Genomic DNA, 16,313 nt, shown 5'->3' with positions numbered 1-16,313 from the left:
AAGAAACACCTCCAATAGATTTTAATAGGCTCCAAGTAGTTCTTCAACAAGTTGGCCAAGCACCAGAAATGACTTGACAAGGGTTGGATTAAAGCTCTAAGGGGATGGAATAGGCTCTTGGGTGTGGTTCAACAAATACTAAGTAGAACCTGTTTCACACGTCCTAGCTACATTGAAATGAAGTAGCTAATGATCAAATGATACCTTGCTCCTTTTGCACTTGGTACAATCTATCTAGGCACTTCATCAAACCTCTCATAACCTTGATACTTCTCATAAAAAAAAACCTCATCTAATAATTGGAGGGTATAAAGAGCACTACAACAAATATGGAAATTAGGAACGGTTTATTAGCGTTACTAAGTCACTATGAAACGGCTTTTAGACCGTCTTTAATCGAGGCGTCGTTAATGAGGTTAAACGGCTGAAAGCCGTTCTATATTTCATGATTTGGAACGGTTAAAAACCGTTCCAGATCTCTGAATTTGGAACGGCTTAAAACCCTTCCTAATCTGCGTCTTTATATAACAACACACGGTACCCCCAAAAACATTTGAGACATCGGATTTTATAGAACTGATCTCCTAGGTCTAATACTTTAGACATCAGTTATAAACCGATATCTAAAATTGTTATAAATTGATATCTAATATTAATTTTTTTTTTTCTATTTGCCTATTACCCACGGTTAAAATAAATCCAAATAAAGAACATCGTGGTTCTCTATCACATTAATTTATATACAAACATAAAATAGATCCAAATAAAGAACATCGAGGTTCTCTATCACATTAATTTATACACAAAAAGAGTAGCAATGAGTCATAATTTACAAATCCAAAATTACAATACATCGATAAACCATTCACAATCATTACACAAGCACAAGTGCTTACAAGGAAGCAATGTCAGCACTCCCATCCCTCCCTATCTTCTTTAAGATCCCCACAATGCCCGCAACTACCAAATAAAGAATTCTTTCGTGTCACCACAATGCATATTCTCACGATGAGCTTTCGCACCTTCAAAAGAGTGTTTGAAACAAGTGCTCCTGATCAACCAAAGATGATGCAGATAAGCTTCCACTCTCAAAGATGATGCAAATAGCTGTCTAATCAATTATTTCACTATCTATGGAACACAATAAATAGCTATTGTTTTACAAAGAATTATTGATGGAGGAATGTGATTCATGTCAATATAATTGGGATAGAGGTGGTGATGATTATATAGCAAAAATTGTCGTGGGTCATAATGGTGATGATGATGATGATGATATAGCAAAATTTGTCACAGGTTATAATTACTAGCACAAATGTAGTAAAAAGTCATTTTCCCAAAATGTGACTCACCTGAATTTCGCTTTTATAAGGATCCCAAATTTATCAAAGTCCATGTCATGCTCATCTGAAATACATCATAAAAAACGAAATGAAAACCAGGGGAACTAATTTATTAACAACCGTGGGAATGAAATTAAGTACCCAATGAAACTTAATCGAACAACTCTTGCAATAAAAATGCACCTCATCTCTGGAAGAGAAGCACTTTATATCTATACCAATTAATCATGAAAACATACATATAAGATTAGCAAATTGTAGTAGCTTTAGTAATAAAATCATATAAAAATGGAAAGCAAAGAATAAAATAGGAAATCGAACAAGTTCACATGAATGGACATCATTTTTGTTAGGATTCTGCAAGACTATATAGATATTCCAAGATTTTTCTCCCCCGCTTCATTCATAGGTAACAAAGCCCATATAAGCTATTGTACCTGATATACACTAGGTTCTAATGCCACCCATGTGTTTTTGATTGATTAGCTTTCTGTTGCATGGTACTATAGCCTGCAAAGTTATATTACAAATAAATATCCACACTTAAAAATAGATGTTCTAAAAACTGAAATATTGTGTTTATTACTAAAATAGCAGAGAATGGCCAATCGGACCCAAACAATCAATCTTGGTTTGAATCCCACCAGTTCCCAACCATTGCAAATATTATTCATATTGACACATTCTAATATCCCTTTGAATAAATTTAATATTCTGAAATGCCCATAGTTTGATGCACCTAGTATAGTCATGTGTAACAAAGCAGAATGGAACTCAAGGTAAAACCAAAATACTACTGTTTTATATGCTTGATTATAAGAAAGTACCTTTGCAAAAGTAAATTTCCTACTCCAACCAACACCTATTCAGTCATTATCATATATTCCACAGGGCCAGAAATGCCAGTTTGAGAAGCATATTCAAATACACTGCAACTGTGATGTTCATCCATCAACACAATGAGCATTTTTTGTAAAACATAGAACTCAATTACAAGCAAACAACTAGGTAATCCCTCCTATTACACAAGTTCTTCAACAATGACCACATTCAGTTTGACATCAATTTGTTTGAAATATCACTTGATAAAATGACACTATGAAAATTATAGGTGACACAATACATACCTGCTATAACTTTGAAAATTGCACATTCAGTGGGTCTTTCACTAAATTAGCATATATAAATAAGTATGGCAATCCCATGGAATAGGAGATATTTTGTCCTTGAAATTCAATCTCATAGGCTTTTGTCTTTGAAGGTTTCTTGTTTCCACAAGAACTCTGCTTTTTTCAGAAAAAATTTTCAAACTTCGCAAATCCTCATGTTATTAAGAGGATGTGTCACAACAAAATGATCAAATGAACAGGAAATACTAAAAACAACCTGTAAACAAAATGAGCAAAAAATCGACTTATGGTCAAGGGGGTAAACCAAATATTGCCAATTTAACAGGGGATGTTTCTAAGATACATTAAATAAGATGATTTATGTGCAAGAAATCCATACCTTAACAGCCCCAGCACTGCTGGGAATGATATTAAATGAAGCAGCTCTTCCACCTCTCCAGTCCTTGCTGGATGGTCCATCAACAGTTTTCTGTGAGGCTGATATCAAAAAGGCAAATTAATTAATGTAAACAGTGGTCATGAGGCCTTGGCAAGGGTAGCAAGACAATTGAATTTATTAAGAAAAATCATTTAGAAATATATATAGAGAATTAAAACAGAAGAGTGCATGAAAACAGAGGAAGAAAAGCAATACCTGTTAGCACTTTAATACTCCTTGGATCATCCTTTTCCCTCCTACCATAAAAAGGCAGAAAACTATACCAAAATTGCAAAAAAATTACAATGGAAAAATATATGTAGAGAGTACACCAACTTTTAGAGGTGATCCTCACCATTGTAAGTCCATAATAAACTCTATCGGAGCATTAGCATATACATTGTTAAGAATATCATACAATTATTTTCCATAAAGTTCAAAGAATACACTACTAAAAAAATTTGTTAGGGGATATTAAAAAAAAGTCTCTTTTACTTTTTTCTCCCTAAAATCAGAAACTACCTGCTACGATTAATGGTCATGGTACCCGGACCATGAGTCATCACTCTAAAATACAAATTGGGTAGACTTCTATGAACTTTTTGTATAAAAATCTGTATATTTAGCGAAGTTAAAAAAATCACTCTAAAAAAATCGATACCCAATGTGAGCATTATTCCTCAGTGGCCACCCATAAGGGTGTACTCTCATCGTGTGATGTGTGGGCGATGCACATGCCCCGAGATTAATTCTTAGACAAGACCATGGTCTATGGACTGGGCAAAGCCTAGAAAAGGGCCCGGTTTGCTGTCCATAGGGATACCCAATTATCAAAAAAAAAAGGATGCTGCCATGATCCAGGATCAGGATCACTGAATAATTTTTCTAATATCAGTTCTGTGATATCTTTTTGTAATTCTCTCTAAAATAAAACTATTAAGGCATGTTTGGATTATAGAGTTGGATTTGAAATTTCCATGAATCAACTCTAATTCGTGGATTAAGTAGGCAAGTTCCAAGAGTTATAAATCCCCAAATCCAAGAGGACTACATGCCCTCTAGGCCTATTGTGCCATGCCACCCAGACCTATTGAGCCGGAATTCTGTGTTGGAACACCAATTGATAGGGTTGGGTTTCTGAGTTGCTAAGCAAGCAAGAGATTAGCAAAAACCCTAAGTAAAGAAACAAAAAATATTCTTAAAAGATCAAACAAGACATTAAACCCTACATCGATCGGAATTCCACCTAAGAAATGCAACGATCTCAACTGAAAACAAACAAACCAAATCAGATCTAACTAAGAATCGATAATAGGGTTCCAAAATCATAAAAAATGATAGATCGAAAAGAAAATTAAAAGAAGTCAAGATCTTACCTGAGAGACGAGGGGATTTTGACAATTCGAACCTTAGGTTTCGTAGATCTTAGACGAAGAACCGATCGACATTGAGGGACGAATGGATTTTCGCAGATCACCTTCCCTGTCCTCTCGATCTAACTCTTTCTGCCTTTCGTCTTTCGTTCTAGTTAGAACGAGAGAATAAGGACGATTTCTTCAGTCTGGTTCGGATTAAAGCCCATGGGTCGCGATTTAGAAACGGCTCCAAACATAAAAAACGGTTTAAAACCATCTTTTATTAGAAACGGCTAAAATCCGTATCACTCTCCTGTTCAAAATAACCATTTTTTTGTAGTGGAGAGGAATGCAAACTAGAATTCAGATGAGTTACTCTCCACCCAATGACCCAAATATCAAGGTTTTTTGGGAGAGAAAAACGAGGAATAAAGAGTGAAAAATGAAGAGTCTGCACATTTGCTCAAGTCTAAGCTATGCCAACCAGCAATGCATCTCTTACCTTCACGATGTTATCTGCATACTTCATTACCATTGATACAGCCATACCACTATACATATAACACCATTTCAAATATGAAAGTAGTATAACAAAGCAAAGTATAGGTTTTTGATGTACACAATGTCCAAAAAGATGAGGGCTCTTAATGTGAAATACCAGAGTGCATGATTGAGAATCATACAAGTTGTAATTAAGGAGTACCCATGAAAGAATCCCCTGAACATTGAAATGAGTAAACTCATTAAAAAAATGATAATAAGCATTTATAAGCAATTTGAAGCAAACTGAACTTGTAAATTGGGATGATAATAATGATGATGACGATTTGAAGCAAATTAAAATTTATGAGCTATCAATTAACATAAATCAAAATATCAAACTCTTATCCCAAAATCTTAGGCTCGGGTAAATGATGAGATCAGGTTGGTTCACGCACGCACACACACAAACAGAGGAGGAGAGAGTAGGATGGAAAAGAAGAAGTGGGTGACAAGTAGTTGTTTATTAGTTCACTTTTATCCATTTTTAATTGTTTTGGATTTGATTGAATACCCTCCCCTAAATCAAATTATGTGGTACAAAGGGAACAAAAAAAAAACTGACTTTTGATTCATTTCATAAAAACTAAAGTAAAAGTCAAGAATCATATGATTCATGGAAAGACAAACAAGATAAAGGGATTGGTTTGAACAACAACTAGATAGTCTAACCAGTTCATCTTCAAAAACAAAAACCAAAAAAGAGTGCTCGATGTGTCAGACTGGCTAATTTCAATTGAACTGGGCTGAACAAGCTGGTTGAGTACAATTAATAAGAATGGCTACCAGGTCCGAAAATTGCCACTCTCGACAATTTACTTCCTGAATATTTTCCATATAGGGCATCATGTCAGACACATACCGACACTCTTTTCAAACAATTCTTAATTCATTAATTGTTTTCTTTCACTCATATTGAGCTTGAACCCATGACGTCAAAGTTGCTTTGCAATGTGTCAAACCAACTGAACCATGATTCTAAGCCCAGTGCAGCATAATGTAGTGTGTTAATTTTCAGGTTTTCCCATGTTTGACATCAACAACTTGTCCGTTGCAATACAAAATAGCAGGAATCACAATTTGAAGTAAGAGATGCAGCCAAACTTACTTGTTCATGACTGCATCAAAATCCTAAACAAATATTGCAATAGCATTGAATGTCATCCCGAAGACATATAACCAAAAGTTCTGCACGTTAATATTCCTTGAAGGCAGCTTTTTCATTATAGCTTGTGAAATGCATAACCGAACTAATTAAAAGAATCAAGAAAATCTAGTGTAACAAAAAAATGAGAAAGAAGAGGATTGGATACATACCAATTTTTAATTTGCTCGATCGATCGAAAGGCATTTTTTGTACTCTGTCCGTTGAAGGAATCCCTTTGAAGCTTTCTTGACTCTGATTTCAATCGAAAACTTGTGGCCTCGTTGTATTGAGGTAAAAGTTCGTACATTTCTTGCATGGTCCTTCCTTGTTACCTTCCTAATGGTGTGGGGAGCTTCTCCGATGCCTCCAAAAGGGGTTTGTTTCAGCTTCTTTGTTCTCCACAAAGAATTCAAATTTGCAGCAAGGACTAAAACAGATGCTACTCTTCAAATATTCAAGAAAATATAGGAAACAAATTAGACACAATATTAGCTTGAGTGTTATTCAACAATCCTTTTCGGGGAACCTTAAGGATGCTGCTAAAGCATTGGTGGTAAGACATTTAACATAAATATCGTGCACAATCTTATTTGTCATAACCATTTAATTGATAGGTATCCTAAGTGTGATTTCCATCCTTTTATACAATCAAAACAAGTTACACGTGAAATTCCCTTCATGTCATGTTATATATCAATAGGATCAGTCATTGGTGTTGGCTTAAAGGATTTCTCCAAGTTAAATACTGCATATAAGAGAGAAAGTACAAAAGTAAACCATTATAAAAAGGGAATAATGCAAGTTATACAATATCTCACCAAAATGTACTCTAGTAAATTCGTCATGAAAAGAGCAAAACAAGTCCTTATCATATAAACTATGGTGTAAGATTTCATAACAAGGGTCTAGAAGTATAATGAAATTGTGGTCTCTATTGAATTGTAGATATGCTGCTCTCATACAAAATACGAAGTTCTATGGAGGACCGGATACTATCCAATATCAACAAAGCTCACATGAAATCTCAAGATAACATAGAAGGCACATTACATATAACTGGTTATGTATACAAAAATGCATGTTGTTGGCTCTTAAAGTAGCTATTCATCATAGGATGTGTTGGTCATTCAACATTCAACATTAACCCCAACCATGGCATATGGAACTAACAAACCAGAGATTAAAGAATGATTATGGCCATTTGGACTTAATTCACACTACTTGTAATTTTCCTAGTGTGGCTCAAATATATAATCTCAATACAGGTTGGAGGTTGCCAAAAGTGTGGAAAAAAGCTATAATAAGTAATGTAAATTATATCCTGACCACAATTTAAAATCTCATCTCAAGGGATTCTCTTGGTCAAGAGAAAACAACCTCAAGCAAAACAACCCATAACATTCCGAGACAAGCCCGATACATTCCACGGTTTTTTTCAGACCTTGGTCGAACTGAGATATTACATCCAAAACATTCTAAGACCATAAGAAAACCATTATCTTATATGTATGAGGGTTAGATCCCCATTTCTCGTGCTGATATCCACACACATATAAATAAAGGGATAAAAACTGCTATACCATTGTAAATGGCAGGTTTATCTACTTGTGATATGACACGCTGATATACCACATTTGCTCCTCGAATGGATTTACTCTGTTTACTATAAAACAGCAATAGCTTGAAGATAATACCTTGGATGCCCTCATATTTTGGCTCTTCTATTCTCAAAGGTGAGTATGGAGCCAAAGCCAATGAACGAGGCATAGCCCAAAACATTTTATTTAGATTAACCTATCAAAGCATAAGAAAGTTGATCATCAACAAATAATGATAGTTAGCATAGTGTTTGAAGCAAGGTAAAGAGTGCACATCTGATAACCATAATATAGATGATATGACATTAGATTAGATGTATTTTACCTTTAATGTAGGTAAACCATGGGATGAAATTTAAATAAATATAGATAAACTTAATCAAAATATTCATCTAGGTACCATGACAAGCAACGATAATGACCTTGGAAGACCAAAAAAAATGCATCTGTCAATACTCCATTTGTGTGGTCAATCAAGGATGATGATTGTCGTTTCTTGGTAGGTGTTTGTTGTCAGTGGGTAGGTTTTATGCCTTCATTTTACACTTAGGTTCCATCGGGATGCATGAGAGATACACACGCCAATACTGGGAACACCTAATAGGGTCTCACCTCTTGACCTCCAAAGTACAAACCTAGGTCTAGTTAGAACCCCCATTTGTAACAGTAACACCTGTGTTTGGGAAGAGTAATGATGGAACAAAGGCAATGAGACAGGTGTTGATGGACACAATTTGGTTCTAAGTGGCGTCCAACATGCAATCCATGTGACCATCCATTATGCACTACTTAGATGAAGCAAAAATTTAAAAAAACAAACAAAAACAAGGCATAGAGTGTAAAATAGAATATGATTTGATACCCAATGTAAGGAATAGGGTGTAAGATAAAATATGATTTGAGTAGGGATAGGGTGTAACATAGATTATGATTTGATACCCAATGTAAGAAACAAGATGAAAACCCTGTAACAAGAGAATCCAGTGTAGATGCAACAGCAGCAACTCTAGCAACCTTGAAATAGTTTCGGTAGGAGAAACAAAACCCAATTCCATAGAGCATAACCAATCATCATCGACCAACCACTGATCCATCAAAAAAAATCATTAACCTTTAAACCTATAAATCCTAAAAATCTCAACTCCAAAACATAAATCCCAAGCCCCCCTAAACCCTTATAAACTACTAAATGCTAACCACTTGTCACTAATCATTAATCACTTAATATTAAAAAACCAAAAATGGAAAAAATCATTAAATGCAAGCAATGAAGTTAAAATCATTAACCAACCATTGTTACTCACTAGTCACTAACAATAAACCTTAAATTATAAACAATTAATTGTTACTCACAACCAATTAGCTAATAATTACCTACGACGTATTTGAGGCGTTTGGGGTTCTTGAGGCGAGGCGTAAGCCTCAATTAATTTAAAAAAGAAATCCTATATGTATAAAAATTATGATAAATTTAGAAAAATATAAAAACAAGTAAAGTACAGTTAGAAATAATGAGGAGAAAAATTAATTAACTGATTAGCCCTAATTAGGCTTTAAAGGGAATTACAAAGTCTAATAAAAAGGAAAAGACTAAAAAAGAAAAGGACTAAAAGTCTACTAAAAAACAGAATTATTCAATACTCCCCCTCAAGTTGGTGCATGGATATCAACAACGCCCAAAGGCGATTTTGCTAACACCCTTAGTAAGAATATCAGTGAGTTGCTGAGATGTAGGAACAAATGGAGTACAAATCTGTCCAAAAACAATCTCCTCTCTAATGAAATGTCGATCAACTTCAATATGCTTCGTTCTGTCATGCTGAACCGGATTTGCTGCTATGTTAATGGCTCATTTATTATCACAATATAGTGAAAAATGGGTTATTACGGGAAGACACAAGTCAACTAGTAATGTCTTAAGCCACAACAACTCACACACTCCCAAGTGCCATAGCTTTATACTCTGACTCAGCACTAGACCGAGAAACTACATCTTTCTTCTTACTACGCCAAGTTACCAAGTTGCCACCAACTTTAATACAGTACCCTGAAGTGGATCGTCTATTAGTTATTGACCCTGCATAATCTGCATCTGTCCATGCCTCGATGCGAAGATGACTATGATTACTAAACAAAATACCTCAACCAGGATAGCCCTTAAGATATCTTAGAATGCGAAAGACAGCGGTAAGATGAGATGTTCAAAGCGAGTGCATAAACTGACTTACGACACTAACAACATAGGCAATGTAGGGGCGAGTCATAGACAAGTATATCAATTTTCCCACAAGACGTTGATATTGGTCAATATCTGACAAACACTCCCCCACAGAATCAGCCAACCTGTGAGATAAATATACCAGAGTGAGACCGCACAACCTCAATACCCAAAAAATAGCGAAGATGGCCAAGGTCCTTAATCTCAAATTGGCGGCCTAAGTAAGATTTGACCTTGGTAATGCCAGCACTATCATCTCTAGTAAGGACAATATCATCCACATAAACAATGAGAGTGACAGTTTTGCCCTTGGAGTGCCGTAAGAAAAGAATGTGATTAGCAGAACTCTGATGGAAACCAAACTGATGCATTACCCTAGTAAAGCGCTCAGACCATGTACGAGGAGACTGCTTCAATCAATATAGAGAGCGACGAAGACGACAGACATGTGTAGGAGAAGCAGGTATGAGAAAACCAGGAGCTTGGACCATATAGACTTCTTCCTGAAGATTACCATTGAGAAAGGCATTCTTGACATCTAACTGAAAAAGAGGCCACCCTTTAATTGCGGCAATCGAAAATAGAACCCAAATAGTGCTCATCTTGGCAACCGGAGCAAATGTCTCCTGATAATCAATCCCATAAGTCTGAGCATAACCCTTTGCCACTAAACGGGCCTTATAACGAGCAATAGAACCATCGAGAGTATACTTAAACGTGAAAACCCAGCGACATCCAACAACCTTCCTTCAAAGTGGAAGAGGAACAAGTTCCCAAGTATGAGTCTTTTCAAAAGCATTTAACTCATCAATCATAGCTGCTTGCCACTCAGGATGGGCAATAGCATCTGCAACAGTATTAGGAGGAGAAACAGTGGAAATAGAAGTAAGAAAGCTCCGATAGGAGGGTGAGAGAGCAGAATCAAATATATAGTTAGAAATAGGATAAGTACAAGTGCGCTTACCCTCGCGAGTAGCAATAGGACGATCATCACAATGGATAGTAGGAACCGGAGCTGGAGACGAGGAAACGCGTTGGTCTGGCATAGAAGTGATAGTCGTATTACGTGGTCGCCGAGAGTAAACCTGCAATAAAGGAGGTGACGGGCTGACAGGAGGTGGAGACTGAGGAACAGGCATAGGAAGTGGAAATAACAAGGAAGAAAGGTCATCAATTAGAGAATCTAGAGGAAACCACTCGGACTAAATGGTAACTGACCCATTATAGTATGAGGTGTGTTCGAAAAAAGAAACATCCCGAGAAATAAAACACCTTTGAGAAGGAGGATGATAACAGCGGTATCCTTTCTGGGTAGAGGAATAACCCAAAAATATACATTCTATGGCCTTGGGATCAAGTTTAGTACGAGTTTGGTCAAGGATTTGAACAAAACAGACGAATCCAAAAATGCGTGAAGGAAGTGGAAACAAAAGACGATCTGGATGGAGCTAAGAAAAGTGCATAGCAAACTGAAGAACTCGAGAGGGGGTCCGATTAATGATGTAAACAGCAGTAAGAACTACATCAGCCCAATAGGATTGTGGCACGTTCATGCCAATAGAGAGGGCACGGGCTAACTCTGGAATATGACAATTTTTCCTTTCGGATCGACCATTTCACTGAGGAGTCTTGACATTGGACATTTGGTGCTCAATGCCAGACTCTGAACAAAGTTTCAAAGCCTCACTATAGGTGTACTCAGTACCATGATCAGAACGGAATGTCTTGACAAAACGACCAAACTAGGTATGAACCATAACAAGAAATTGCTTAAAGATCCCATATACTTCACTCTTGTGTTTCATAAGATAGACTCAAGTGACGCGACTATGGTCATCGATGAACAAGACAAAATAACGAAAACCAAGGGTAGATGAAACGGGGAAAGGTCCCCATACATCGGAGTGAATTAAGTCAAACATAACAGGTGCAGTAGTATGTATACTAATAGGATAATGAGAACGCACATGTTTATTGTTATTAAGTCAAAAATCAAGTAAATTGTTATTATGAAATAAACCAAGGAACATACGTTTCAAATATCTAAATGAAATATGGCCTAAACGTAAATGCCAACACATTACAAATGTCTTATTAGACTGACTACTACTAAGCTAAAAAACAGAATGAATGGTAGGTAGAACAGGTGTGTCCAAGAGATACAAGCCATTCACTTCATGTCCATTGCCAATCGTCCTCTTCGACTCCAGATCCTGAAAAATACAATGAGAAGGATAGAAGATTACACTGCAATTCAAATGTTTGGTAATGCTACTAACCGAGATAAGATTAGTAGTAAGTTGAGGAACATGTAGTATATTAGTTAAGGATAAAGACGGTGTAACAGAAAAATGACCTTGACCAGCAATAAAAGATAAAAAACCATCGGCAAGGCAAACCTTGCGATGGCAAGAGCAAACAGTATAGGTTTTGAACAGGGAAGACGTACCAATCATATTATCGGAGGCACCAGAATCAATGATCCATGGTGAGGAAGTGGTAGGAACACTGTGTGCAGATGCAAAGCTACCTGAGTAAGCGAAAGTAAAGACCGGCTGAGATGAAGTCTCCATCTGATTGAAAATTTTTCTGAACTTGTCAAGCTCAGCCTGAGATAGAGATACTGAATCCGAAGAGGAGGAAGGAGCTGAAGAAAATGCTGGATCAATAGATGGTTGAGAGACTACATGAGCTGAAAATCGTTAAGTCTGTGGGCGTTGTTGATTAGGACGACCATGAAGTGCATAACAACGAGCTTTCACATGACCCAACTTTCCATAATGATCACACTTATGATGCTGACGGGTAGGCAGAGACCCACTAAGTGGTTGTAGAGAAGATAGGCGAGCAAGCATGACTGAGTGATCCCCTAAAGAATGAGGTAGGATAACTGCGCGACGACTCTTATCAGCCAAGACATAAGAATATGTAGTTTGTAGGGACGGAAAGGGATCCATACCCAATAAATGAACTCTCGCATACTCGAACTCATCCCGGAGTCCGGCTAGAAATTGAAAAACTCGATTCTTATCTAGAATCGATGCATATAGTGCCTCATCAAAAGAGTCCTTCCAAGCATAAGATGAGGAGTAGACGGTCAACTCTTCCCATCGAGCACGAAGTTGAGATATATAGGAGGTGACTGAATAATCACCTTGCGAAAGGCGGGAAATCTCACGCTCCAAGTTAAAGATCCGGACATTGTTTTGACGTTACGAGTAGATATTCTTTGCGGAATCCCATATCTGTTTTGCAATCTTGGAGAACATAAACCCAGCTGCAATGTGTAGTTGCATAGATGTAACTAGCCAAAAATGGACCATTGAGTCATTAGCAATCCATTGGGGATAAGCAGTGCAAGTCGGTGTCGGTTGTTGTTCTGCCCCTGTGAGGTACCCGATCTTCCCTTTTCCACTAATAAACATTTCAACCGATCGAGCCCAAAGGAAGTAATTAGGACCATCTAATTTTACGGTAGTAATTTGGATGCCTGGAAAATCAGTCGAATGAGAGGGAAGACCTCTCGATCCATCACTACTACTGGTGATTGAAGAAGAAGAAGACTCGGAGGCCATCACGAGAATCTATGTGCTTTGGTTTGAAGGGAGATCAAATAAAACAAAAAAAAAATATACTACTACTGCAACCTTCAAACAGCAAAAAAAGGTATGGAGTAGATCGTAACTTCCAAATACAAAGTCTGTTATGATCGCAGTCACCCAACTACACCTCTGCAGTGATCGCAGGTCTCGTAGTCACCAAAAAAACAGTTTCTGGAGTGTCGCAGCCTTCGAATAAAAGGGCTGCTATGATCGTAGCAACTCAACTGCACCTCTGCAGTGACTGTAGGCACCAAACGAAAAAAAATAAAAACTTCACTACACCTTCAACCAGCGAGTCTGTTGTGATTGTAGTAGCCAAACTGCACCTATGCAGTGGTCGTAGTCAACAAACGAGGGCTCTGCTATGATCGCAAGCCTCAAGCAACACTTCTGCTATTATCATAGAATCTAAACAGCACCTCTGGTGTTGTCGTTGGATCCAAACAGCACCTATGCTGTTGTGGTTGGGTCCAAACAGCACCTCTGCTGTTGTCGTTGAGGTCAAACAGCCAAAGAACTGTTGCCGCAGGTTGCTGAGGATGATTCAATGGCCTTTTTTTTTCTTTTTGGCTCAACAACTACAACCGAAGGGAAAAAAGAGAAAAAAAAAAACAGCAACTCTATTGTTGCCTTAAGCTGCTATGTCTACTATCGCATGATGCGATAAATAACTCCTGTAGGGGTGATGTTTGAATCGAAAGACTAGAGTTGTAGAAGATGGATGGAAGGGAGGAGAGGGATGATGAAGTTTGTAACCAAAGAGATGTCGATGGAGGAGGCTTTGATACCAAGTTAGAAATAAACAAGAGAAAAATTAATTAACTGATTAGCCCTAATTAGACTTTAAAGGGAATTACAAAGTCTAATAAAAAGGAAAAGACTAAAAAGGACAAAGACTAAAAGTCTACTGAAAAACAGAATTATTCAACAAGTACCTTTAAGCATCAAATAAAAATTAAACATTAAAAATGTAGGCTGTATCATCACTCATAGGGTATCAAACATCAAATAAACAACTACTTTAGTCCTAGGAATAGAGTTTTAGACCCTATTATAGAAGAATTAAAACAACAGAAAATAGGTAGAATAGAACAAAAAAACAAAAGAATCAAAAACAAAAACAAGAGAGAAATATGAGTTTTTGAAAAGAAAAAAAAAAGGTAAAAAACTCAAGAATATACATAGAAAAATCACATACCTCAAAACCTTAGAAAATCCTTGATTTCTTGGTTCTATTTGATCATAATCTTTGTAAGAAAGTTTTAGTAACCGATGGATTCAAATTCGATGAATATAGGAGCCTCTAGGAAGAAATTTTGGTGTAGGGAGATTTTAGGATTTTAAAGAGAGATTTTGAGAGATCTCTTGATAATCTAAGTTTAGAAGACAAAAAACTCTTCTGTTTAGTAGGGTTATGTAAATAAGAGACATTGAGGGGGTATTTGTGTAAAATAAAATAAGGAAAAAAAAAATAATTGAATTTTTTTGACCCACAATTTTGGGTTATGTTGAACATATTGAGGCGTGAGGCATGAGGCGTAGGCTTGGTTTGGAAACAAAACCAGTGTTAATGTAAGGTACACTGATTTTTCCCAAGCTTGAAGTCATGAACTAATGCATAAAAGATAGATCACCATGGTAGTTCATGTAATATTTAATAATTAATGGGATATGGTTGTAAGCTAGGAGTCTTTTCTTTTTCCTAGGGATAGCATAATTTATCTACGACTCCAAGCAACTAACTATGAAAACAATAAGAAAATATTGATCTACAAAAATGATAGCATAAGAAGTCATTAAATATTGATAATTGGTCACTACTTCCAGCACTTGCAACAATTTCTGGGAGTGAATCCAAGAACTACAAGAGTATAGCATGCACTTCTAGGAAATTTCTGCTAAAGGACCAGTGAGACTTCCTCCATATGCACAACTATGGAGTACAAAAGAGAATTATCTAAACATTTTTAGATATCTTTGTTTCTTTCTCATTCACAACTCACAATTCACTTTTTATTTTATATTTACTTTTAATTTCATATATGTGAACTTTTAAATACATTTTTAGGACAAACAATTGTAAATTACTTTTTTTTTTAAATGCCACTTATCATTATATAAGACATTTTATTTAGTATTAATGAGGAGTTAGCCAATCATCCCGACCGATCCGTTGGGTTGAGCATTTCATGCCCGAGGTCGGGTTAGGCGTGGGCACAAGTTGAGCCCCTGTCCCCCTCCCCCGTCCAACTTTATATTTACTTTTAATTTCATATATGTGAATTAAATATATTTTAGGAGAAATAATTGTAAATTATATATATAAATGCCACTTGTCATTATATAAGACATTTTATTTAGTATTAATGAGGAGTGAGCCAACTTTATCAACCTGACTGATCCGTTGGGTTGAGCATCTCATGCCTTAGATGAGATTTAGAGAGGAAAAAAAACCACTTCTAGGCTAGACGAGGGTATTAAAAGTCAACAGCCACAGAACTTTCAAATTTAAACGATTAGATTTAGTTTGACTATCTGTCGATGTGGCACTCTCTCAACCAATAAAACTGCCACAGGAGCTATAGGAAAAAAAACTAAAAAGTATCCTTACCCATCTAACTAATAGTTGAAAAGGCTGTAATATATATCAAGAATGCCAACTTATTAAAATCCCCCATAACTACCACATAAGGCATTTGACATCAGTCATTAACCAGGGTTAAAGACATATAACATCAATTACCAAACCGACGTCCATACAGGCAACATTGATAGCCTAAAGAAATTATATTAGTTTCGAATATGCTGCTGATCATACAATGATGGTTGTTATCATCATGATAAACATACAATGATTCTAGTAATGATTATGATCATCATCATTACATGGACATTATCATCATCATGATCATTATAAACAACCTCATCACAGGTATTATCATGAACATGGTCATCATAAAAT

The 16,313-nt window shown here is 36.4% G+C and overlaps 1 long non-coding RNA gene across 4 annotated transcripts; it reads right to left on the bottom strand.

The window, feature by feature from the left end:
- Window positions 1–756: 756 nt before the first annotated feature.
- On the bottom strand, window positions 757–4,574 carry LOC147397789 (uncharacterized). Of its 4 annotated transcripts, XR_015179590.1 has the most exons (7): window positions 4,268–4,574; window positions 3,108–3,169; window positions 2,853–2,950; window positions 2,171–2,278; window positions 1,781–1,853; window positions 1,353–1,407; window positions 757–1,051 (listed from the first exon to the last, which is right to left on the bottom strand). It is a non-coding gene; the product is annotated as an uncharacterized LOC147397789 (long non-coding RNA). The 4 variants fall into 4 exon arrangements; XR_015179588.1 differs by lacking the exon at window positions 2,171–2,278 and having other exon boundaries at window positions 4,268–4,570; XR_015179591.1 differs by lacking the exons at window positions 1,781–1,853; window positions 2,171–2,278 and having other exon boundaries at window positions 4,268–4,571.
- Window positions 4,575–16,313: the final 11,739 nt, after the last annotated feature.

The sequence above is a fragment of the Akebia trifoliata genome, chromosome 7, assembly GCF_017979445.1.
Source record: "Akebia trifoliata isolate Shusen 1 chromosome 7, ASM1797944v1, whole genome shotgun sequence".
NCBI classification, from domain to species: Eukaryota; Viridiplantae; Streptophyta; class Magnoliopsida; order Ranunculales; family Lardizabalaceae; genus Akebia; species Akebia trifoliata.
Note: the sequence above shows the minus strand (reverse complement) of the source record. Positions and strands in the feature narration are given on the sequence as shown.